The sequence below is a fragment of the Aquarana catesbeiana genome, linkage group LG04 (genome assembly GCF_042186555.1).
Source record: "Aquarana catesbeiana isolate 2022-GZ linkage group LG04, ASM4218655v1, whole genome shotgun sequence".
Lineage (NCBI taxonomy): Eukaryota > Metazoa > Chordata > Amphibia > Anura > Ranidae > Aquarana > Aquarana catesbeiana.
In genome coordinates this window covers 63265525-63292226 of record NC_133327.1, presented here as the reverse complement: position 1 = coordinate 63292226, position 26702 = coordinate 63265525, and positions in this window count along the sequence as shown.

Sequence of the window (26702 nt, the reverse complement as noted above, 5' to 3'; positions counted from 1 at the left end):
CCTCTCTTTCGTGCCTTCGCGCCCCCTGTCCCCTACATTTTTTGTCCATGCTGATGCAACTTCTGTCAGCCGTTTTCAATTTTTGCGCGTTTTTCGTCGTTGCTTGGAGATTTTGGGCTTTCCTGCGAAGGAGTTTTCCACCCACTCTTTTCGCATTGGCGCCGTGACCGCCGCTTCGGGTTTGGGTTTCACCGATACGGAACTTCAGCGCTTAGGTAGATGGGAGTCGTCTCGTTTTTCTCTGTATGTCCGACCACATCTGTTGTGTTGATTTCCAGGTTCCTTTCCGGCACAGATTTGGATCCTTGGGGATTCTTTCATATACTGGGCCGCTCGCCGGGCAGAGATCCGAACTTATGGCAGGAACTTGGGATTCTCATACGATGTGGCGAGGATACGCTGGATTGGGTTGCGCGGGTTACGTTGGCCTCAGGTCCTTCAGGAATGTCAGCAACTTCGTGCCCACGTCTCTGGTCCCATCATCCTGGTCATACATGCGGGTGGGAATGACGTTGGATATATGCGATCTGTGGACATCATATCTGCTGTAAAAAGTGACATTGCCCAATGTTGTGCTTTATTTAATAATCTGACTGTTGTTTGGTCAGAAATCGTGCCTCGCTCGGTATGGGCGCGTGATGTCCCTGGCCCCCTTCTGGAACATTTTCGTAGGAAGGTCAATGCCCAAATGGCTAAGTTTGTACGCCAGATAGGGGGGATAGTGGTCCGCCACAAAGACCTAGAGGGTGATAATCGCGATTTGCTGCATAGAGATGGAGTTCATTTGAATGACATTGGACTGGATATTTTTAATCTGGGTCTCCAGAGGGGCGTGGAACAGGCGCTGGCGGCGGTGGGGCGCCCGTCAGTAGCTTACTGACAGGCGGGTGGCGGTTTTTGGTGACCTTGCCAGCAAAACACGGCGGTAAGAGGTACGCCCTTCACGTTAATTGGGAGATAGACGGCAGTCCGGCACTTATGGTAAGGACAGGCCCCTCAGTTATCTCCCTTTCCACCAGTCGGAACTGAGTGCTCACAGTGCTACTGTTACTGGCACTGTGGAATGTTAAATGTTATGTTTAAGTTGTTAAAGAGTTGAATTTAATAAAAGCTGTGGCCTTGCCCTTTCCAACATGAATGGTGGTAAGTGGTCTTTATTGGATGGGTAGAAGGGGTAAGGTCTAAGTTGGATGGATCATGGTGTGGACCTGGGTTTATTGCACCTCAGCAGTCATGCAGGCCTCTTGAACCCATTGGGAAAGAGAGCCCTGACTGATGGGGGCATAACCAGGGCGGAGTATGGTGACTAGGGGTCATGGTGGATTGGTGGGGGGACGGGGTGGGGTTGGGCCTGAGCTCACTAAGGTGATTGCCCCAAGGGATTCTGGGCCTTTTGGTGAAGAAGATCGGTAAGAGCTGCCCACCCTCCCGCCCTATCTATGGTTGGTATGTCACAGCTTGCTGCGGTTTTTGGTGACCTTGCCAGCAAAACACGGCGGTAAGAGGTACGCCCTTCACGCTAATTGGGAGATAGATGGCAGTCCGGCACTTATGGTAAGGACAGGCCCCTCAGTTATCTCCCTTTCCACCAGTCGGAACTGAGTGCTCACAGTGCTACTGTGACTGGCACTGTGGAATGTTAAATGTTATGTTTAAGTTGTTAAAGAGTTGAATTTAATAAAAGCTGTGGCCTTGCCCTTTCCAACATGAATGGTGGTAAGTGGTCTTTATTGGATGGGTAGAAGGGGTAAGGTCTAAGTTGGATGGATCATGGTGTGGACCTGGGTTTATTGCACCTCAGCAGTCATGGTGTTTATACATGCATTGTGGTAATTGTTTGTTTTTTCTTATATGATGTTTATTCCCACAGTATTGTTAATGCCATTCGTTTGTGAATTTTTTGTTTGTATATCTCAAAAAACTCCATGCCTTTGGTCTCCGTGACTGTACTCTTCGCTGGTTCTCTTCTTACTTATCCAACCGCACCTTTAGCGTAAGGCAGGCCATACATGGTCGAATTTCGAATTAATTTTCTTTTCAAAATCAGAAAGTTCATTTTTTTGTGATCCGATGATGCCACCATTGATTTTTGAAATTCGGCCGACCATGCCTTCAATTTCACCCCATGTTGCTACAGAAAAGAATTTTCGTGGCCAGGAATCTTCTTTTCTCTCCGTAAATTTTCTTTTCTTATTACATTTCTCGCACGATTCTCCCATCATTGATTAGAAAATTGTTCGTTTTTCTAAAAATTTCCAACATGTCAGATTCCTCAAATTTGATTGCCGCACGAAAATCGGCCGTTACTGCAGCCCACTAATGGTGCGAAATTCGTACAAAAAAATCTTAGATACGATTTTCGAAAGAAAATTCTTTCGAAGTTCGAACCGTGTATGGCCGGCATTACTTACAATTCTACTTCTTCCTTTCTTTATTGGGGTCCCCCAAGGTTCTGTTCTTGGACCTCTCCTATTTTCTATCTACACCTCCTCCCTGGGTCAGCCTCCCATGGCTTCCAATACCACCTCTACGCTGACGACACCCAAATCTATTTCTCTACCCCTCAGCTCACTCCTTCAGTCTCCTCACACATTACTAATTTACTATCAGATGTATCAGTCTGGATGTCATACCACTTCCTCAAACTTAATCTATCCAAAACCAAACCTATCATTTTTCCTACCCCATGTGCCTCTTTCCCTGATCTCTCTGTCAAAATCAATGGCAGAACCATGAGCCCATCCCCGCATGCCAAGGTCCTAGGTGTAGTCCTGGACTCTGAACACTCCTTTAAGCACCACATCCAATCACTGTCGAAATCTTACCACCTCAACCTCCGCAACATCTCCAAAATACACCCCTTTCTAACTGATGACACAACAAAGCTCTGAATTCACTCGCTGGTCATCTCACACCTTGACTACTGCAACTCCCTTCTCATTGGCTTACCTCTACATAGTCTACCCCCCTTCAGTCCATCATGAATGCTGCCGCCAGACTCATCCACCTTACCAATCGCTCTGTATCTGCTACTCCTCTCTGTCAATCCCTCCACTGGCTTCCGCTCACCCAACAAATTAAATTCAAAATACTAACAACTACTTACAAAGCCATCCACAATTCTGCCCCCAGCTACATCACTAGCTTAGTCTCTAAATACCAGCCTAATCGTTCTCTTCGTTCTTCTCAAGACCTCCTGCTCTTTAGTTCCCTCATCACCTCCTCCATGCTCGCATCCAGATCTTTTCCAGAGCCTCTCCAATCCTATGGAACTCCTTACCCTAATCTGTCTGATTATCTCCTACTCTATTAGCTTTTAGACAATCCCTGAAAACCCTTCTCTTCAGAGAAGCCTATCCTACCCACACCTAACAACTGTATTTTCATTTTCTCCATCAGCTCATCCCCCACAGTTATTACCTTTTTGTTCCACTTGACCCTCCCTCCTAGATTGTAAGCTCTAACGAGCAGGGCCCTCTGATCCCTCCTGTATTGATTTGTATTGTAAGTGTACTGTCTACCCCCTATGTTGTAAAGCACTGCGCAAACTGTTGGCGCTATATAAGTCCTGTATTATAATAATAATAATTTGGAAGCAAAGAACAGAACATATGGATCCAATCATTGAAGCAGCCACATCTGTTTTGAATTTACTATGGTATGTGATCATGTGATTTTTTTTGTATATTAACATGTTGGTGATTGTGTTCTAAATGGTTTTGACAAAGCACGCCAGTCGCGTGAAAGGCGTCACCTTTTCCCGTGCCATTGCCTATGTCATTGCTTCTTTGTATTTGTTTTCATACTCCTCAATAAATATTTTTTCATTGCAGCCACTTTGGGAGTCATAATCGATTAATCGGACAGCCGCTTAGTTGGCCTGCATACAGAATGCATTATTTGTTTACATATCAGGAAATACAGTGCAGCACACATACAGCTCAGTACACCCTCCATACATGTTAGTAAGTGCCTGAGAACATGTGAATGTGTGAGGAGTAATGCCTCATGGGACATGTAGTCCTGGGCAGGAAGTAAATGGTTCTAAAGGCAGAAGTTTTTTTTACCTTGCTATAGGGGCGCTCTATACTGTACTTTGCAGCTTGCTATTGGGGCATTCTGAAGGCAGGAGGAGCCAGAAGCGTCGGTGAGGGACCCCAGAACAGGAGAATCAGGGCTGCTCTGTGCAAAAGCATTGCACAGAGCAGGTAAGTATAACATGTTTGTCTTTTTTATCACTTTAAAGACTCAGGAAAGATCAGCATCTGAACCCAGAGAAGGTGGAGGCTGATTAGACTGGAGGTAATAGAAGGCATTACAATTACATTTAAAGTAAACTTTTACCAGCATTTTCCAGCATTACCATACCCATGAAAAAAGTCTCAGTCTTTAGTACTACTTAAATATAAAAGATTTCTATCTCTCTTCCGCCCTTTATATAGATTCATGTCTGACTCCTAGTTAAAATGCCCATATATCCTACTTCTGGGTGTATTTATTATATATATATATATATATATATATACTGTATATATATGCTATAAGTAATATATATTATTACTTTCACAATTTCATTTTGTACTATAAAGGGCTAATTTTAGTTTTTTATGACAGGTGATACAGAAAAAAAGCATGTTGCTGCTACTAAACGTCTTAGGCCTGGTTCACACCTATGCGTTTTTTGGTGCTTTTTGCAGAAACGGACTACAGTTCATATAACATGTTTGCGTCTACACTTTTTTTCAGTCGCTGCGTATTTGGAAAGGGTCAGGGACTTTTTTCAACGCAAAACAGTTTTTTACAAATGCAAAATAAAATAAACTTTTTTTGCTATACACCACTTAAACTTATTTTTGTTTATAACATCAGGAGTATATTAACATATTGCACAAGCAAATCAAGTCATCTTAAATGCTCTGCAACTAGATTATGATCACTCAATCTAGATTGCTCAGTGTATGGTGCCTGTACTATAGAAACACTATAATCAACAAACTCAGGATGTCTGCATAGTGGTATCAGGATAAATCTACCTTAAAGCGGAGTTCCACACAAAAATGGAACTTCCGCTTTTCGGAACCCTCCCCCCCTCCGGTGTCACATTTGGCACCTTTCAGGGGGGAGGGGGGTGCAGATACCTGTCTAAGACAGGTATTTGCACCCACTTCCGGCATAGACTCCCATGGGAGTCTATGCCTCTTCCCGTCCCGACCGCGCTGTCTGCTGGGAACACACAGCTCCCAGGAGAGAGCGGGGACCACTAGGGAGGCGCAGCGCGACTCGCGCATGCGCAGTAGGGAACCGGGAAGTGAAGCCGCAACGCTTCACTTCCTGATTCCCTCACCTAGGATGGTGGCGGGAGCTGCCGAGAACCGAGCGGGTTCTCGGCGTCCCCTGCCGACATTGCTGGACCCTAGGACAGGTAAGTGGCCATGTATTAAAAGTCAGCAGCTGCATTATTTGTAGCTGCTGGCTTTTAATATTTTTTTTTTTTGGCGGTGTGGGTGAACCCTCGCTTTAAGGCTCCATTCACACTAGCGCGTTTTTTGATGCATTTTGCATTTTGCAGAAATGCATGGGAATTTTTTAACATGGGTTCCTATGGAACATGTTCACATCAATGCCTTTTTGTACCTCTGCATTTTTGGAAAGGGTCAGGGACTTCTTTTCATGCAAAATGCAGCGTTTTGCATGTAATAGAATTCAATGGACCAGCACCTAAGGCTCGATTCACACCTATGCATGTTGCTTTTGAGCGTTTTTGGAGTTTGTTTTGTCTTGCTTGCCACGTTTTTAAGCAGCGTTTTTGTAGCGTTTTTACAACGTTTTTGCGGCGTTTTTTCTGCGTTTTGCGTTTTTTTTGTTTTTGTTTTTTTTTTTTACAGTTTTTTTTAGACTGTATACAGTCTAAAAATAAATAAATAAATAAAAAAAACGCCAAAAACGCTGCAAAAACGCTGTAAAAATGCTGCAAAAACGGTGCACTTGCATTTTTGATGCTGGTCCGTTGAATTCTATTACATGCAAAACGCTGCATTTTGCATGAAAAAAAGTCCCTGACCCTTTCCAAAAATGCAGAGGTACAAAAAGGCATTGATGTGAACATGTTCCATAGGAACCCATGTTAAAAAATTCCCGTGCATTTCTGCAAAATGCAAAATGCATCAAAAAATGCGCTAGTGTGAATGGAGCCTTACATAACCTAATGAGCACAACATTAGTACTATACTATCCTCATCTTTTATCTGTCAAAAAACTTTTAAAATATTATTGTGAGGGCTTGACCTAAAAATCGGAAATTTATTCCAACGGTGATAAAATAAATCACATATATAACTTAACCTTCAATGTATAGTGTTTATAATAATTATTGTGCGACTTTATAAGAAGATACAGTCGCTACCTGATATTGATCGGTCATGCGACTGATAAAAACACCCAAACATATAATTGAATAAAATTTAAAAACACTCTAATAATAGTCAGGCATTACAATAGTATCATTTTATATTCTAAGATATATTAAAATTGATACTAAAATTGAAAACTCTATTAAAAAACAATCAAAAATCGCTAATAAAACAATTTAGATCTAACTCCACGTTCAGACTTAGTGTGTCAGTTAAATATATCCATTTCGTCTCACATTTGGACAATTCTCTGTCTTTATTACAACCCTGCCAATCTGGGTGCAATTTCTCTACGCCCCAGAACTTTAGTCCTGAGGGGTCTCCTTTGTTTTTAATCTTAAAATGCATTGAGACACTGTGGTCCTTATACACTATTTTAATGTTGTTGATGTGTTCGGACACCCGTTTACCTAAAGTTCGTTCGATATACATCAGATTGCACGGACATTGAAGTGCATATACCACATGTGTGGTCATGCATGAAATAAAATCCTTAATTTTGAACACTTTTGAGTTAGCTGTAGATTGAAATTCCATTACGCCTCAGTCTGGTATGGACTTGTCTGCACGATATACACCTACCGCATGCAAAGAAACCCGGGTTATCCGAGGGCTTTCACACTGGAGCGGTGCGCTTGCAGGACGGTCAAAAAAGTCCTGCAAGGCGCATCTTTGCAGCGCTGTAGGAGCGGTGTATTCACCGCACCCAAAGCGCCCCTGCCCATTGAAAACAATGGGCAGCGCCGTTAAGCTTTGACAAGAGAACCTGGAAGCTGATTGGTTTCTATGTAGAGCTGCACCAAATTTTGCACTCTCCAGTTTTAGTAAATAAACCCCATTGCTTTTGTATGGCCAGCATAAGTGACAGCAGGCGCAGGGAGCTTTTCTCAAGCCACCTGCCTATGACAAGGGAGTCTGTCATACATAATATTTTACAGTTCTGTCTGAAAATCTGCAAAACAGTCTTTCTTTTTTTTTCTCTTTTAAATAGGAAATTTGATGAAATTTACCAGATTCAACCTCTAATAGTATATACAGTATATCTCTTCTGTCTGTTCTTCTCAGAGTGGATTAGAGATTTTGCTCCCTAACCATATAGTTGGTTATTTATATTTGCCACTGCATATAGATACAGTTTTGCTCATAAGTTTACATACCCTGGCAGAATTTATGATTTATTGGCCATTTTTCAGAGAATATGAATCATAACACAAAAACATTTCTTTCATTCATGGTTAGTGTTTGGCTAAAGCCATTTATTATCAATCAACTGTGTTTACTCTTTTAAAATCATATTGGCAACAGAAACTACCAAAATGACCCTGATCAAAAGTTTACATACCCTGGTGATTTTGGCCTGATAACATGCACACAAGTTGACACAAAGGGGTTTGAATGGCTATTAAAGGTAACCATCCTCACCTGTGATCTGTTTGCTTGTAATTAGTGTGTGTGTGTATAAAAGGTCAATGAGTTTCTGGACTCCTGACAGTCCCTTGCATCTTTCATCCAGTGATACACTGACGTTTCTGGATTCTGAGTCATGGGGAAAGCAAACGAATTGTCAGGAAAAGGTAAAACAGGAAAGTGATATAAAAAGATATCCAAGGAATTGAGAATGTCCATCAGCAGTGTTCAAACTTTAATCAAGAAGTGGAAAATGAGGAGTTCTGTTGAAACCAAACCACGGTCAGGTAGACCAACTAGAGTTTCAGCCACAACTGCCAAGAAAATTGTACGAGATGCAAAGAAAAACCCACAAAAAACTTCAGGTGAAATACAGGACTCTCTGAAAACATGTGGTGTGGCTGTTTCAAGATGCACAATAAGGAGGTACTTGAAGAAAGATGGGCTGCATGGTCGAGTCGCCAGAAGAATTATTATGCAAATTCCACATCATGACGCTAAAAAGCTTTGGTCATGCTTTTTTCTTAAGTTAAAGCTAAATTTCAGGTATGGTTATAATAGCTGTAATGCTTAACAAACAAGATGGAAGTGAAATTAACCAAAACTTAAATGAAGTGGACCCTCTACAGTCTCATCACTGGATTAGCTGGATCTATTCACTCTGACCCTGCATTAGAAAAAAAACCCTCAATAAATAATGCCATTATGCATAAGATGTGAATGAAGGCAATTTATTAGGAATTCAGGGTTGGAATGATGACACTGAAATATTGTCTTCTTAAGACCATCATTCTGAAGCAACATCATCTGATAGCTCTGTCATGTGTTATTGGCTTTCTCAGTGCATTGTATCTGCTTATGAGAGAAAGCTATTTACTGGGGCTTATTTTTTTTTCTCCAGAATTCTTTTAAAGGTATATTAGTGTGGTGAAATGTCCCCTGACTAACCATATTCAGATGCAAGTGTGGGCTCCTCTAACTCATTTTACCACATTCCTTTGGTTTCCCATAATCCCCTGGGCTTCTGGACATGCCAAGGCAATATACATTTCCAGGCCTCTGCAACTCAGAGAGACGAAACCTAATGAGGCAGAGGAAGCTGGGCATATGATTTTCAGCCAGGTGTTTGGCCCTCCACCATTAACACCAATTTTCAGGCAGCCAGAAGCAGTTTATCATCCCGCTTCCACAGAAGACTAAGTCACTGCAGAAAGCACTGCTCCAATTGCTACCAGGGTACTGCACTTCAGATGGGGTGGCCCTGCATCTCCAGCTATCTTCCTGTGGTGCCAAACTTGGGACCTGTGAGACCTGTGGTGCCAACCCAGAGATCACTCCAGCTGTTTGCCACTTTCTCTGTGCAGAGGTCCAACATGCCTCTTGCTACGACAGATCCATAGCGCTTTATTTAGCAACACTTACATTTTGTGATCATTAGATTCAGGGGGGGTTTCAGTGAGAACGCAGGGAACGCAGTATGGCACCTCCAGCACTGAATGTATATAATGCCAAGGGGTGCTAGGGTGTGCTGAAGAGTCTATTGATGCTGGCTGCTGGGGGATCTATTGTCGCTGGGGGTTCTATTAATGCTGGGGAGGTCTATTGCTGCTGGTGGGGGGTATCTATTGTTGCTGGGGGATCCATTGTTGTTGGGAAGGTTTCTACTGTTGAGGGAGGGTTCTATTGTTGCTGGCTGCTGGGGAGTCTATTGATGCTGGCTACTGGGACATCTATTGTTGCTGGCTGGGGGTCTATTTTTACTAGGAGGGTATTTTGTTGTCAGGGGTCCATTCTTACCAGGGAGTTCTATTGTTTCTGGGGGATCTATAGTTGCTGGGTGGGATCTATTGTTTATAGGAAGATCTGTTGCTGCTAAGGGGGTCAATTGTTGCTGGGAGGGACCTATTTTTGCTGGGGAGTCTTTTGTTGCTGGCTGCAGGGGGCCTATTTTACTGCCTTTCATTAACAAATTCCAGACAAACGACTTAGCACCAAAAATGATGCTTGGTTCTGTATTCTGTATACTGGGAGGTGGGTGGGGGGTGGAGATAATGGATGACTTGAAAGGGGGTAGTACCTGCACCTATTCTCTGAAAAAAAAGCCCTGATTAGATTATTGCTTAGAAAGGAAGATGTAAAAGTCTGACACGTTTTCCTTTAGAAATCAAACACAGCCCGATTTCTAAAGCCTGTCCCCTACTAGCATGCTATAGAGAAGGACCTTTGCTTTGTGTGATGAAGCAGTGGTTTCTCTGCTGAGGTTTCCAATCAGAAAAGCTCATTCTCCTCCCTGATTGGAGAGCTCTGCTGCTGACTTAGCAGGGGGTGTGTTGGACCATTGCAGAGAGACCATAGCTTCCACACAGTGAGCAAGGGTCCCACTCTGCAGCATGCTGGCAAGGGATAGGCTTTTCTACTCAGACTATGGCTGCTTTATAAAGAAAACGAAATATAACAATTTTCACAGCTTTTGTTTTTATGCATCAAGAATGTTTTCAGCTGATTTAAACTGAAAGTTCATTTGGCCTTTATCGTAGCTTATTGGCTTAATGGTGATTCTTTTACTGACACTTTGATACATGGAGCCTATCATTTTTTTTCTCTATTATAATTTTACAATGACTGCTCCTGTGTGTCCTACAAATGACCTACACATTACAAGTAAATTATGTTAGACTGGGCCTCCACATTATGAATGGTGAAATTTAGACACAGATAAACACGCTGCTCTTGTTTTTCCACTACTAATGCAGATACCGTTTACAGTCTGTATTGTACATTGCAGGACCACCACAGCAAATCATAAATACTTAATATGGAACTCTAATAGATTAAAAGGTTTTGCTAGTAAACAACATATTAGCACTGCAGATTAAGAGACGTCACTGGGTAGAACATGGTACATAGGATACAAGTACATGGGATAATACCATACATACCTGATGTGTGGATCCTCACCTTCTTCAACAATAAACATAAAACAATAGTTTCCGAAGGATTCTTATATTTTATTATAGTCTGGGAATGTCTAAGGTGTGCTCCTCTGTCTTAATATACAGCAATGGTGGGAAATTATGGATGAGTACAGTGTTGCCCTCCTATTTGGTGGTTTACTGGCCTAAGAGATAAAAATGAGACTTGTTACTGACGTAGAACCCCTGCCCTAGGCTGGCTAAATTTAGTTTTTGTACCCAGCCCTGCAACAATGTATTTTTCAGGTCTGGTCACTAAGCCTGGTGGTTGATTACTCCTGCCTGCCTGCCTCTGGAAGCTTTCAGAAATAGAGAAGGAGGGTTAGCCAATGGGTAATGAATACTAAATAATGGAAGGGATTTTTTCAGGCACCACAAAAAATTGTAAGCTAAAAAGTATACGCTTTATTGTACATTGGCTAAAAAAGACAAAAAGTCCCAATTACACAATAAAAGATCACATGATTGTTATTAAACTCATCAATCCATATAAAGGGACATGTAAAATCCCCAATTTGTGAATGCTACCCCCAATTCCCTGAGGAAGACGAATAAAGTTGAAACACGTTGGGGTAAAATTTAAGAATTGGGGATTTTGCATGTCCTTTTATGTGGATTGATAAGTTTAATAACAATCATGTGATATTTTATTGCACGTTTGATGTAATGAGACTTTTTGTCTTTTTTTTTAGCCATTGTACAATAAAATGTATATATTTTAGCTTACGATTTCTTGTGGTGCATGAAAAAATCCCTTCCATTATTTATATTTTTATGTTATACTCTGTTCTGGGATATGGCACCTGTATAGCTAAGTTGCAGGGACTGATTCATTTGTATAAAAAGTTTTTCACCTTATCCCTGCACTCCTAGACTAGAGAAGCATTTAGCCACGGCAAGGGTAGATATTGTCCAATTCCAAAAGTACAGCTTTAACAAATGGAGAAAAGCTGTCCTTATGTTAATGGAATATAAAGTGAAGGGGAATCACACTCACTTATATATAAAGCACAGTTGCTTTACAAATGAGCATTGCGCTCTGGCTTCAGGATCCCATTCAAATGAATAGAATAATCTGGCCAAAAGTTAAACAAAAAAAAAATGGCTATAGTTGAATCTCAACAGATACTACATTTGTAAGCTAATATGTATAAGCAATTGTGTTATTGGGAATAAATATAAAAAGGGCTGTTTTAATGCATGGGCACCTCTGGGCAGTGCCCAGGGCCCCCAGGTGCAAATCAAATCCAACTGTCCCGGACTTGACAGGACAGTCACGCTTTATACTAAATTGTCCCAGGGTGGCCATGTCCCAGGCAGCATCCTGGAACCTGCACTGTGCCCTCCTGATCCCAGTATTGTGCCCTCCTTCTGTACTGTGCCCTTCTGCCTCCCTTGTACTGTGCTCTTGGTATTGATTATTCTTTGATTTATGGCATGTTTTCTTATTTTTTTACTTCGATTTTGTTGAAAGTACTAACCAATATACTGTATGTTTAATTCTAACAACTATTTATAGTTTATATCTTGAAAGTAGGTGTGTAAATTGGGACAGACTGGTAGTGGGCCCCAGTGCATTACTTTGCCCAGGGGCCCATGATGCTATTAAAATGGCCCTGATGTTCCCATTGTGCTGGACCATGGTGAAGCTCTGATCTACTGCCGTCATGACTCTTGTGTCCTGTATCACCAGGCAAAGCATTAAATGATTTTACACACTTGATTGATTTCTGTAAACTTTAGCAGAATGTTATTAATACTGGCTTTTAGCACTTTTGGATGGACTGACCATTTACACCTTTCTGGCTCAGTGAGTAAAATTCTTCCGTTGGTGTGAGAAGCCGTTCTCATGGCAGAAAAGCTCATTTTGACAAGAGGAAAGTTCAGTTAAGCCTAAAGCTCTAACCTAATTAATGTCTTCCCCTGATAAAGTGTTTTTAGCTGTAAATCAGCATTAGACGTGCAGAATACACAACGACCTTTCCACCCTTTAAACGATGCCATATCCCTATAAATGCTCCAAATTGTGTATTAATGATTAAACTAAAGTTGAACTCCTGGCATATTAATAAAACAATGAATTCAGTAATGTATTCATCAGAAGATCGTGAAATACATACAGGAGAAGAAGGCAAGCATCATAAGCCAATCATGCTTTACTGCAGTGCACAGGGCTACCAGGAATATAAAGTGTGTGGTCATCATCATCAGAGTGATGATCTTACCATTGTGGTTATACTTCTTCACTGCCTAGTTAGCAGGCCTTAAAGAGGATGTAAACCCTCACATATACCCAGTGAAGTGAACAGCCTCAGATGATTCACAGAGATGAAACAAATCCTCCTACATAAGTTTTACATGTATATCTGCTGTCTTCAGCTTCATATACTGTTTGGAAAGTGCACATCGTGTTAGAATTTCTACTTCCTCATTCTGCACTGTGAGAGTAGTCTTGGATTACACTGGGAGACAGCTGATTGGAGGAAAGGCACACACCCCGTTCCAGATAGGCAGAGACTTTCAGAGCTGTCCTGTGAGTAAAGCAGCTTTCTTCTAATCTATTTTTAGCACCCACCCTGACACAAATTTCAGCCTGGTTCTATCACATGTGTCTGAGAATTTGTCAGAAGTTATCATGCTGATAACAGAAGAACGGAGCAGCAGAAAGCCACGGGACTTAGGACTTTGGAGAGAGATAAAAAAACACTGCAGATATATGTGCCCAGCTCAAATTTCATGAATCGGATTTACATCCACTTTAAGGCAGACCTTAGATCAATCTGTGTATCTTACCTCCTTCGGGGAGAAAATGAAGTCATTGAACTGGTTATGGTGTCTGTCAGGTGTGCCTGGAACACATACAGTAACTGACTAAAAAATGACTGGAAATATTTTGGCAAATTAAATGATTTAATATTTATTTTCGATTTGTACTCAGCATTTATTAACCACTTGAATCCTGGGCATCATTTTAAAATGGCACAGGGACAATGACTATTTGTTCCAGCACTATTTTTAAAAATGGCTAACCTGCCATTCACATGATGTAAAAGCATGATTCATCAGACCAGGCCACTTTCTTCCATTGCTCCATGATCCAGTTTTGATGATCGAAAGGCCCATTGTAGGAACTAATCTACATGAAGGGCGACGGACACATAGATTTCAATGTGGGGTTTTTTTTAAGCATATGATTAGAGTCTGAGGTTATAATTGGTTTTAAAAAGGGTGGGGCACACCCTGGGCACACCCACTTGTGTGACATTAGCGAATTAATATTCTCTAATGTCTTCCTGCTTCTCCTCCTGGCCAATCGAGTTTTAGGACCCGCTTCCTGTTTGGTCAGGAGAAGCAGCGGTCTTCCCTCTGCAAGCTGCGGGCCATGTGCCACGAGGAGCAGCAGCTGGAGGGGCAGCAACAGCTCTTCCAGGAGCCCTACCCCGGATTCAGTAGTGCACCAACACCACCTAGTCATCATCCTCCTCCCTGCCCCTCGACTTCAGTAACAGCGAGAGGAGGCCGCCCAGATTGACAGCTAAGGATAAGGTAGGGCCTTCCCGTTTGTTCATTCGTTCAATCGATTGAGCATCGGGCTAGGCTTGTTTGCCACCCCCAAAAATTGAGCACCGGCCGCCACTGCTATAGATAAGAAGCTCCATACACAACAAACTGCGATGCTGATTTTTTCTGCTTTCAACACATTAGGTTCAGGGACAACATGTTTACTTGCTACCTAATATACCACACTGACTTTCAGATGCCATTGTAGCAAGATAATCAGTGTTATTCCCTTAACCCATCAGTAATCAAAAAAGTTATGGCTGATCAGTGTATATATAAAGGTTTGCATACCCTGGCAGAAATTGTGTAAGTTTGGCATTGATATTGAATATATGGCTGATCATGCCAAAAAACTGACTTTTATTTAAAGTGATATTAAAGGCAATTTTTATTAAAACACAATTAACAAACATGTCATACTTACCTGCTCTGTGTAATAGTTTTGCACAGAGCATCCCCGATCCTCCTATTCTTGGGCCCCCACCAGCGCTTCTGGCTCCTCCCTCTTACAGAATGCCCTCAGAGCAAGGCACCCAAGAAGGCTCATTCCCGAGCTGCTGCTCTGCGTGTCCATCAGGGGCATCGGGAGGGGGTGGCTAGGGGGGCTGAAGCCCCGAATGTGACACCGAAAAGCCCCAAATCTATTGAATGCTGCATTCCATTGTTAGCCCCGAGCGCCAGGATCAATCTGATCGCGAGTGCGGCCGAAAGTGGCCAAGTGCCACATCGGCCGATAGTGGCTGAGTGCGGCCGAAAGTGGCCGAGTGCCACAGCGGCCGAAAGTGGCCAAGTCCGGCCAAATGCCATAGCAGGTCCCGCCTTCTGGAGCCTACACGGCCAAAGCCAGGACTGTGGGACATGTGAGTGACGTGACGTCCACCTTAGCCTGCAGGCTCCAGAAGGCAGGAATGCCACATCCCCACTCCCCGCTCGGGCGGGTGGCTCTCCTCTCCTCCACGGCTCGGCTCCTCTCTGACGAGTGACTGACTGTTTGCTGTGACCACACACCATGGCTGAGCTGAGGTAGGTCAGACAGTGTGTGTATGTATGTCATTGTCAGTGTATGTAGGTCAGTGTGTGTAGGTCAGGCAGGTCAGTGGTCAGTGTATGTAGGTCAGGCAGGTCAGTGTATCTAGGTCAGTGAGTGTATGTAGGTCAGTGTATGTAGGTCAGGTAGGTCAGTGTAGGTAGGTCAGTGTATGTAGGTCAGGTAGGTCAGTGTATGTAGGTCAGTGTATGTAGGTCAGGCAGGTCAGTGTAATGTCAGTGTCAGGCATGCGTGTTTAGTGGTCAGCATTGGTGGGCACTGGTAAGTCACACAACCCCACCGCCTAGCCCCCCAAAAAAAGCCTCACCACATACAACACCATCCCCCCACCCCCCCCGGTTCTTGGACTTCGGGCTGAAGCCCCTGGTCTTTTTGCCACCTAGCAACGCCCCTGGCCGGGACCGATCTGATCGCGAGTGTGGCCAAAAGTGGCCAAGTGCAGCTGTGGCCGAAAGTGGGCGAGTGTGGCCGAAAGTGGCCGAGTGCCATAGTGGTCAAAAGAGGCCGACTGCGGCTGAAAGTGGCCGAATGCGGCCGAGTGCCATAGCAGGTCCCGCCTTCTGGAGCCTGCAGCGCCAAAGCCAGGACCGCGGGACGTGTGAGTGATGTGACGTCCATCTTAACCTGCAAGCTCCAGAAGGCGGGAACGCCACATCCCCGCTCCCCGCTCAGGCGGGCGGCTCTCTTCTCCTCCTTGGCTCGCCTCCTCTCTGACTAGTGACTGACTGACTGACTGCTGTGTATGTATGTCATTGTCAGTGTATGTAGGTTAGTGTTTGTAGGTCAGGCAGGTCAGTGGTCAGTGTATGTAGGTCAGGCAGGTCAGTGTATGTAAGTCAGTGAGTGTATGTAGGTCAGTGTATGTAGGTCAGGTAGGTCAGGTAGGTCAGTGTATGTAGGTCAGTGTATGTAGGTCAGGCAGGCCAGTGTAGGTAGGTCAGTGAGTGTATGTAGGTCAGGTAGGTCAGTGTAAGTAGGTCAGGTAGGTCAGTGTAGGTAGGTCAGTGTATGTAGGTCAGGTAGGTCAGTGTATGTAGGTCAGTGGATGTAGGTCAGGCAGGTCAGTGTATGTAGGTCAGGCAGGTCAGTGTAATGGTCAGTGTCAGGCAGGTGTGTTTAGTGGTCAGCATCGATAGGCACTGGTAAGTCACAAAACCCCACTGCCCAGCCCAAAAAAAAAAAAAAAGCAGCGGCACATACAACACCAAACCCCCCCGGTTCTTGGACTTCGGGCTGAAGCCCCTGGTCTTTTTGCCACCTAGCAACGCCCCTGGTGTCCATTCACACACAAAGCCATGGCGTGGCCCCGCCCCCTCTCTCTTCTCATTGGCTCACTGGCTGTGATTGACTGGAGTGGGAGCCAATGAGGAGGAAGAGTCCCGGGAGAGCCGAGGCTCTTGTGCACATCGCTGGATCAAGATGGGGATCAGGAAAGTATTAGGTGGGCTGAGGGCAGCTGCTGCACACAGAAGGTTTTTTTACCTTCATGCATACAATACACTTTAAGGATAGTGATCATATGAGCCATTTATTATCCTTTTTAAATTATATTGATAACAGAAATTACCCAATTATCTGATCAAATGTTTACATACCCTGTAATGTTTGGCCTTGGTATGGACACACAGGTAACCACTTGCCTACTGAGCACTCCCTGCCCTTGCTTATTTTCACCTTTCAGCACTGTCACATTTTAAATGACAATTTAAAAAAAAAGTAAAAAAACAAATTTAAAAAAATCAGTGGAACTTGTCAAGAAGGGTGAAGTTCTGCTTTTAAGGCCCTTTTACACTGACGGACCGATCGGGTCCACCGGTCAGTTTTTCAGGTGGACCCGATGAGACCATCCATAGCTTTCTATGGAGCGGCAAATGTTAGCGGATATGTGTCTGCTGACACCTGCTGGCATCCGATCCGGTCTGCTATGAACAGACAGTTGTGGATACGTTCTCCATCCATCCGGACGATCAGGTTGGATGATAGTCAGATGGAAACAGACAGGCGGTACATTTCCATCCAAACGCCTTATAGAGAAGAGTGGGTTGTGTCTGTGTCCGCTCTTCATAGCAGAGCGGACATGGACAAGTCATCTGCTTTGCTCAGCAGGGATCAGCGGGCAGATCCCTCACAGAGCAGGTAGATACACTTGTCGGAGTCCACCCCGTCTGCAAGGGGCCCCTAACTCCAGGAAAACAAAAAAAAAATCTTTCTACAATTGGGCTGTACCCACACTGCAAGGGTTAGCTGCTTGCTTCTCTTTAGGGCCAATGAGGAGCACTTTTACTTACCAGCAGACGGGACTTCCCTGTGCTCCGGCAATGGACTGTCCCCTAGGTGTCTTCACATCCATTGAAGGACTATGGCCTTTGCATTGGTCTTGATGACGTCAGAGGACTTTAGACCACTGGAGCTTGGGGGGGGGGGGGGGGGGGGGGGGGGGGGCTGCAGGGACCAGTCTAAAAACACGGAGGAACCTGCAGGAGCAGAGGGGATCGGGTAAGAAAAGCAGCTTTATCAAATCCCATAGACATAAACCAGCAGCTAAACCCTGGCAGGCACAGTGCCACTGCAAGGAAGAGTTTTTAGCTTGCCTGGAGTTCAGCTTTAAACGCTTATTTTTTGCTGCAGTGGTTACACCAGCCATGATTAAGGCCTTATTGGACAAAACGCGTTGCGCTTTTTTAGGGCTGTATTTCACTTTGATTAATAAAGAATAACTGCTTGCAGATATTTACCAAAGTGCCGGCTTTCCATTGAGTGGTTTCCTCTCACCCTAATGAGAGGGAAATGTTCCCCAATGAAGCAACAATAACAGTGGCTTTAACTCTCTCCCTTCTGTCCAACATTAGAAAAGTTTGAACTGGATTTTTCTTTAACAACAAGGAATTAATTTAGAATTACGTGGAAATTACACTTAAAGCATTATTAATACCAAGAACAAAAATGTAATATTTTGCAGCTTACCAGTTCTTAGATGTGGTGGCTGCATTTGTTTTCTTTTTCATTTTTTTTTTCCTTTATTTTCACCTGGTAATTCAGGCCGGGTATTTTTCAACTTCCTTAACAGATCAAGCTGTTCAGCAAAAGTAGTAGGTAGAAACAAATCATTTAATACTAACACGAGTGCTTACAATGATCAGCTTTTCTTCATTTATGTACAACCTTTATCCCAAAACGAAAAACACAGCTGTAACTGCTTTATTGAAAAAAAAAAATAAAACATCCAGAAAGTCAAGAAGGATATGATGAATTAATTTGATCTGTTTTTGCAATGCACAGTATATCTTCATATGTAGGCTAGTAAAATGATGTGTTATGTGCTTAAACCTCCTAATATAGCGTCATCCTTCATCGCGTACATTTTCTAAATGCATCCATGTATCAGCTAAAGGGTGTTGGTGCAGATATAACACTTCCACCACAATCCAGCCAACTTCAAAAGATGTCTCTTCTCCGTCAGTGAAATGAAGTGACCATTGACCTTTGAGGTGCATTAGTGTGAATAATTACATTTGATGCATCTTCTTATGGCCCCTTTGCACTTTAAGAATTTAACCTGAACTCTTAGATGTTTTTTCAAGGTTGTCTTTGTAATCACCTATGAGAAACAGTGACAAAATGTTCTATATGAGCAAACATTACTCAGTGATGATGACCACTAATGCACAGTAAATGTTTTAAATTCTGCAATGTAAAATTGCCGCTCAGCAATGAAAAATAGCAACAAAAAAAAAGCCAAAAAAAACCCCACAAGCATCAGGAGGCAGCAGTAGCACCTTGTGAACACCTGTCAGCTGCTGTTCCACCACTCTCTGAAAAACGACCCATAGTTGGTCACTTCCCATGGAGCAAAAAAGCACTGCCGCCTATCTGAAAGCGACCTAACATTCTTCTGGCTGTACTGTGGCTGTATTGGTTGGCCACTTTGGGGAAAAAAGAGCACATGTGACCTGCTTCCAGTTTGTGCATCCCTAACACAGATATGTCCTGCAGAATCTGCTTGCCCCCCTGATGATGAAGTCACCCCAAAGTAGTGCAGGAACCTTTTTCTAAGTTGCTGTGACTTGAGTCGCACCAATTAGAACAGTTCCATTGCCGTTAATGGGGTGCAACTTGAGGGTTCAAAGTGTGAACCGAGCCAACGACCTTCTACGCCTTGTCTCCACTATAATGGATGGACTATACCAAGTAAGCTAAACCGCAAAGGTAAACTGGATTGTACTACTTCAGAAATACAATAATAAATAATTGTAGTTACACTGGATGCCACTAGATGTGCAAATGTCTTTATACATTACATAATGAAGTGCAATGTAAAGAGATGGATACACAATAATGCCGCGTAATTTTCTGACAACAAAAACCGTGGATTTTTTTCAGACGGATGTTGGCTCAAACTTGTCTTGCATTCACACGGTCACACAAATGTTGTCGGAAATTCGGAACGTCAAGAACGCGGTGACGTACAACACGTACGACGAGCCGAGAAAAATGAAGTTCAATAGCCAGTGCGGCTTTTCTGCTTGATTCCGAGCATGCGTGGAATTTTGTGTGTCGGAATTGTCTACATACGCTTGGAATTTACGACAACGGATTTTGTTGTCGAAAATTTAAGATGCAGCTCTCAAACATCTGTTGTCGGAAATTCCGACAGCAAATGTCCGATGGAGCCTACACATATAATTTCCGACAAGCTCACATCGAACATTTGTTATTGGAAATTCCGATCGTGTGTATGCGGCATAAGTGTTCCAAAATACAAGGATAACAGAAAAAGAGTAGTGTCACCCTATGACATGAAGTTCTAAGCAAGGGAGTATCACCAGGTACTATTTTAATTAAGTAGATACTGATTTAAAATATTTATAAATTACTTTTGAAATTACATTAACACATTACAGCATATATGAGATTTTATTCATTTGATGTACATTTACTTTAAAGTAGAATTCTAGCCTGTAACGAGCCCCTGCTCACTCGGTTCCACTCTCCTGACACTCCTCTGCAGCAATAGAATCAGATTGCAGATCGCAACATCTGATGGTTCGGTCGTCCGATGCTCCGGGACTAGAACTACAGCTATGTGCCATTCTAATCCAGTTGTGTAGCTCAGAACGAACACCAGGCAGGCTGTATGTAAGTTCAACCAGGAATCTATTTTATTGAAAAATACAGGCTCTTTTATACAGTAAAAGAGGAGGTGTATACTTCCTGCTCATATTACTCTGAACATACACCTGTGACCAGAAACCTAATTAACATGGGCTAATTAACTAATCCCTTTAGACAGCCTAGATGACTCAGACATGACCTTTAGGCCAGACTGGCCGTCTTGTAGCTCAGAAAACCCAATCAACATTATCACAATAGCAGAGTTAATTAACACAAACAACAATGGGGATCTAATGACTCTTAGATCCCATACTAGAAACTTATTTACAATACACATTCTAGCAGGCAACAGACAGACAGGTGGCTGGAATTGACATCAGCATCTCCTAACAGTATTTGTCCCAGCATTATGAATCAGCCACTATTTCTAATATGGCAAATCCAGGGTCCCCAGAGTGTGTGTGTCCTGGGGGACCAGGACCCGAATCCACAGTAATACCACCTCAAGGGTCCCCAGGCATACAGCTCACAAAGAGCACCGTTCCCCCAAATGCCAGGGCCCACGATCGATCGGCAAGAGGCTAGCATTCAGTCCCCTCCAAAAGTCTCTATCCTAGGTGAGTCTGTCACACAGCCTATCAATAACGAGACTTGAAAATGTTCCCTCCCCCCACCCGCTACCCCTGCTACCCAACCTGCCTAAAAAAGAGATAATTATTCTTACCTATTTTATGACCAGTTTGGTCATTTGATCCATCTCCCCTGTGTCAGTGAGCAGCTGCTGCAAAGGAGAGGAGGGAGCACTGAAAGCACATTGGACATGGGAGCCCATGGGTGACATCACCGCTCCTGGAATTCCCAACTATTGTTGGCACCCCCTCGTCTCCCCTGCAGCAGCCGTTCACTAACACAGGGGAATCACATGACCAGACCAGAGAGGACTAATAACAGATAAGCATACAAACCTTTTTTAGGCAGGTTAGGTAGCAGGAGGATTAAGACTAGTTAGTGTTAAGTTGGAAATAACTCACCATCATCTCTGCAGCTCTAAAGCCTACAGGTATGGAGCTGAGCAAATTTCTGGCACCTTCTTAATTTTTCCACAATGTTATCTCTACAGCTTCAGCTACAGTATATGCTTATGTATGATGAAGATTCCACAAAGCCCAGATGTCCCTTCATAGAAATACAAGGGTTCTTTAATAAAGTAACAATATAGACCAATAAATTTGTGTGTACATTACTGCTGCTCTCCTTGGTTTTTATGGTAGTGAATGTTTCTATTTTATACGTTATATCCACTGACATTTTATATTATGACAGAAAGACTAATGGGGATTTGATGGTGACATGTGCATCAAGCATAGTGGATTGTCAATTACAGTCACTACCTGTCTTGTCTTGACTACCCTTAGGTAATATTTGTTTCCATGACAACCCTTCACCCTGAAAAATTATTAAAGCTGAAATTTATTCAGTTTATATTTTTCCATCCATGGTTCCTCCATGCCCTGCTAACATGCTAATAACAACATGTTTTAAAAGAAAAAAACGAAAAAAAAACATTCTTTATTAATGTAGCACCCTGATGTCTGGGCAGGGTTGCTCCTAAATTTACCTTCCAATTATAGTTGCCTTGGCCAATTGTTAGAGATCAATTGATTTCACCCTAAGCTTGGAATTGCTGCACTTCTCTCTTCTGTCACTGGGTGGCCGGGTACCTGATGACATTGGATAAGATAAGGGCGATGCAAGAACAGATTAGGAGTATATAGGGTGTGTCAGCCAATGGGCAGGGGTTTTCTTGGCCCCTTGGCCTGCTGGGAGAACCTATATATTTGGGTGGAGTAAGGTGGATGGGAGGTTCTGTGCCACCTGAACGGCTGTCTGGGTGGACGTGTGTTGTATTGCCTGGGCTGCTAGGCTGGAGTTTGGGCCTATCCCAGGCACATCTGGCTGCTAGGCTGTCTGAGGGCCTATCCAGAAGCAAGAGAGCAGCGTAGGTTTGGGATTGCGGCTTGCAGTCCAACCAGAAGTGAGGAAAAAAACAAGAAAAATAGCCCTGGGACTTTAGATGAGGTGAGAGAGGTTTAGCCAATGTCCACAGTGAACACTGAGACAAAATCAATTTATTCATTTCAAAATGTTATGTAACTGAGCGGTAACAACAATGATTGTGAGTTACCAGGCATAATAGCCAATGTACACAACACAGATGAAAGTAAATATACAAAGATTTATTACAAATGTTATACATCAATGAGCAACAATAAAACTTGAAAGTTGCTGGGTCAGTAAGTACACATACAAAATAAGGTGATAAAATGTACATACATGTGGACAGGGAAGTATGTAAACATAATGCAGACATCAATAATACCCAGCATGTACCGGCATAAAACAAGCATCAATAAAGCCCTATGCATTTCGCGAGACCCTGCTCGCTCTTCAGGGGCGGATGCATGAATGTTGTATCTGCAATGTAAGTAATAAGATCAATAAATGTATGTGGTTGGTAAATGGGGGCAGATGGAATGATTAGCAAGAGAGGCCTGATGCAGAGACCTCATACTTACCGAAGTCTGAGATGAATCGCCAAACGCTGGATATCAAGATGGCAGCAGTGTAATGCATCAAGCTCGGGAGCTGAGGAGGCGGAACAAAACAAAGGCCACAATAGGGGAACATCCGGAGGATCAGCACGGACTGGATAGGGGTATTTCTCACTGCGGTCTCCACTTAGCCCCTTAAAATTGTGTCTGGAAAATGTCTGCAAGGATGCATATATATCAGAGGGCATCATAAATGCAAAATGAACTTATTGTATAGGGTTCTAAGCTTTAATTTATATATACATAAATATGTAAGTAAGTGAATTAAGCTTATAAGAGTATCTTGGTATGAACAAACTAACTGAGATATGGAATATAGTAAATGCATGAATGCATGGTTATAAAACTGGTATGAGCAGAGAGACTACGGGGCAATGTAGAATGATATAGTATTACATGTGTATAAAAACAATGTAACAAACCCAATAGATGTCAGGAAAGTAAAAAAGTTGTACCTCTAGTGTAGCTCTGTTCCTGATCTCTTGCTGTCCTCTCCTGTCTGTTGACGGGGGTGGCCACCTGCACATCGGCGCCATGTTTTCCATGCCCATACACTGACGTCTCCCTGAGGTAACTCAGGTGTGGGCTGTGTGGGTCATCCCGGACGGTTGGGTGGTTGTTGCATCTGTGCACCCCCCTTTGATGGTGGATGTCTTGTGGACGCCCATGTGTCACCGCCCGTACATGATGCTGAGGGTGTAGCCTTCGGGGTCTTGCGGGTATATCTGGACGTTCAGCACGGTTGGGATTTTGATTCACTACTTGGCGATTGGATAGAGCGGTCACATCTCTAAGAACAAACTGACTCCATTGTACCTCAATGGAGTGAAAAACATCCAATGGTTGTCACCTCATCTAAAGTCCCAGGGCTATTTTTCTTGTTTTTTTGTGCACTATTAGGGATGGAGGTGTCAGAGGGGTCACACCAGACCTTAATCTTCCTTTTTTTAACCAGAAGTGAGGGTTCTGCCGGCCAGAGAACCTGTCGTGGTCAAAGGTAGAGGGGAAGCTGTCGCCACTAAGGGACCATCCACCTTGTTACCAGGGACCACAGTGAGTAGCTGAAGCAAGTACCAACGCAGTATTCTCACCAACTGGGGACTGTAAAGAATCGGGAAACTTCAGCAGGTGCCAAGCCAGGGACCCAGCCAGTTGGGTGACGCTTGAGGAGTATCTGAAGTGCAAAGCCAGGGACCCAGTAGGGAAGCGGGGGTGATGCTTGAGGAAGATACTAACGCTTGAGGAAGATACTAAAGTGAGAAGATTAGAAGATCTCACGGGATTCAGTGGCAGTGAATCAGCAAGTCTAGTGAGAGAGACTGGGAGCTCAGTGGGCTGAGAATCTACAAGGAATGATTGTATAAAAGTAAAGGGGTTTGTTACAATTTGTGTTAGGAACTGCTCTAAGAATGTTGCCATAGGAGACAGCGCTCCTATACATGCAGATGTGGTGCCTTGCTGGGTGCCTTTCCCTGCATGGCTGTCTACCTGTAGAAGTCTCGGAGTCTGACAATTGACATTGCAACTACCTAAGGGTGTCCTGGCCCTAAATCCTCTCTTCCACAGTTCTGTTTAAGAAAAAATAAATCTCTTTGCATTCAAGAAGTGTCTGGCATCCATGAATCTACCTTACATCATAACCCAGTTTCTTTCCCCACAAATTTTCCCTCCCCCCTCCTTCTTCATTTTCTTCCCTTTCCCTTTTCTTCTCTTTCTTTTTTTTTTTCTTCTCCCCTTTCCCCTTTCTTTGTATCCGTTTTTCCGTTTATTTTCCTTTTCCATCTATTTCCTCTCTATACCTTTGCCTACCACCAGAGGTTAGGAGCCACAGCATAGAGACAGTTCTCAATTCTGGCACTTCGCAGGGGTGGTGACATTATATGCTACATATAAATATTTGTTATGAAAATCTCTCTCTTTTTTGTTTTAATGTAGAGTGCAATGTACTTATGTTTATTCTCTCATTTATAGAATATGCCAAAGCTCCTGAGGAAGCAGTACTGAACACGTAACATGTAGAGCAACTTGAGCGATTTTTTACACTTTCTTCTTTGAACCCTGTTATGACTGAACAAGTAAAATGATTGAATATTTTGTTTAAAGATATATTTACTATGTAGATAGTGTATGTAAATTGCTCTTAGGTATACAAATTTTGTGAATCTATGTAAGTCAATGTACGTTTTTTAACAACTTTGGTAATAAATACTTTTACTTTGTTTTAATCTTTTGTGTTATGCCTATAAAGTCCATCATTTTAACCACCTTTTAATGATCTACCTTACATAACACCCACTATGCCTTGCAACCCACTCTATACAGAAGGATGTCAGCTGTTCCTGGTTCTGGAGGTTCTCATTGGACTAAGGGAGGCCTGGGACCTAGCTACATTACATACCTCATTCTAAACCCAGTGTCAACATCACATGGCTAGTGGAAGGGGCTGGCAGGGTGCTGTACAAAACTCCATGAAAACATCCCAGCACCCTGCCTCAGTACTCCTCCCAATAGCCCTCAGCCATGATGCAAACAGTTGGCTGGCCCCTGATAAGGGTTATACAAACATTAAAATGCCTTGATGGGTAGATGCCAGTCTGGAGAAGTAGGTGTTCCTGGCCAAACTGCATTTGCAGCTGGGTACTGGTCCCAGCTTTACTCCTCATAGAAATGCTAACCCACCTGGATACTGCTTCACCAGCCTATCTGGTTGCTTCTTCTCCCAGTCTTCATAACTCTCTGCTGTCTTCAAGAGAAACCTGCTGCATGTGGCTGTCTCTCCCCTTGTCTGTCCCTGCACCATGCTGATCTGTTCACTTTGTCTCTCCTGGCTTCTGCTGCCTCTCAGGAAAGCCTCCTCCAAGGCTCCAACTTGTCCTGTAGTAGGATGATTCCAGGCCAGCCACCTGAGCCCTGGCCCAAGGTAGAGCCCTCGAGGGCCACCAACAGTTTCTCTCAGCACTCCATCTTCATCCTCCACACGACTCCCTTGCTGGCATGACTCATTTCTATTTAAGGGCTCCTTAGTTCCCTTCCAGGCCCACTTCCTGGTGATTGGTTAAGGGTTCCTAAATATGAAAGACAACCCTCCTAGCTTCCTCCCACTAATTTCTAGAATGTTCTCCAACATTCTAGAGCCAGGGGGAGGCACCAGAAAGCTGCCTGGAGGAGTCACCCAGCCCTAACCTCTAATAACCCTGACCCAGATTCCACTAGATGTCAGCATACTATAAAACAACAACAACCTAATGCAGTTCAAAACAAGACATAAAAAATACATAAAAGTGGGGCAGAACAGCCAGACTTGGGATATTGTCAGAGCACCAATGGTGTAGCTCTACCTAAAACAACTGAGGTCCCATTAATAAAAATAAATACTCTGCTAACAACTTTTACAATCTCATCATTACTCTCCTGTATAGCAGTTGTGCAGAGTGTCTAACTCAGTGGTTCTCAACTCCTATCCTCAGGACCCACTAACAGGCCAGGTTTGCAAGATAACTGAAATACATCACAGGTGATATCATTTGCTGCTCAGTGATTGCCGTATTCTAGTCTGCATCTCCCCAAGGTAATACTTAAA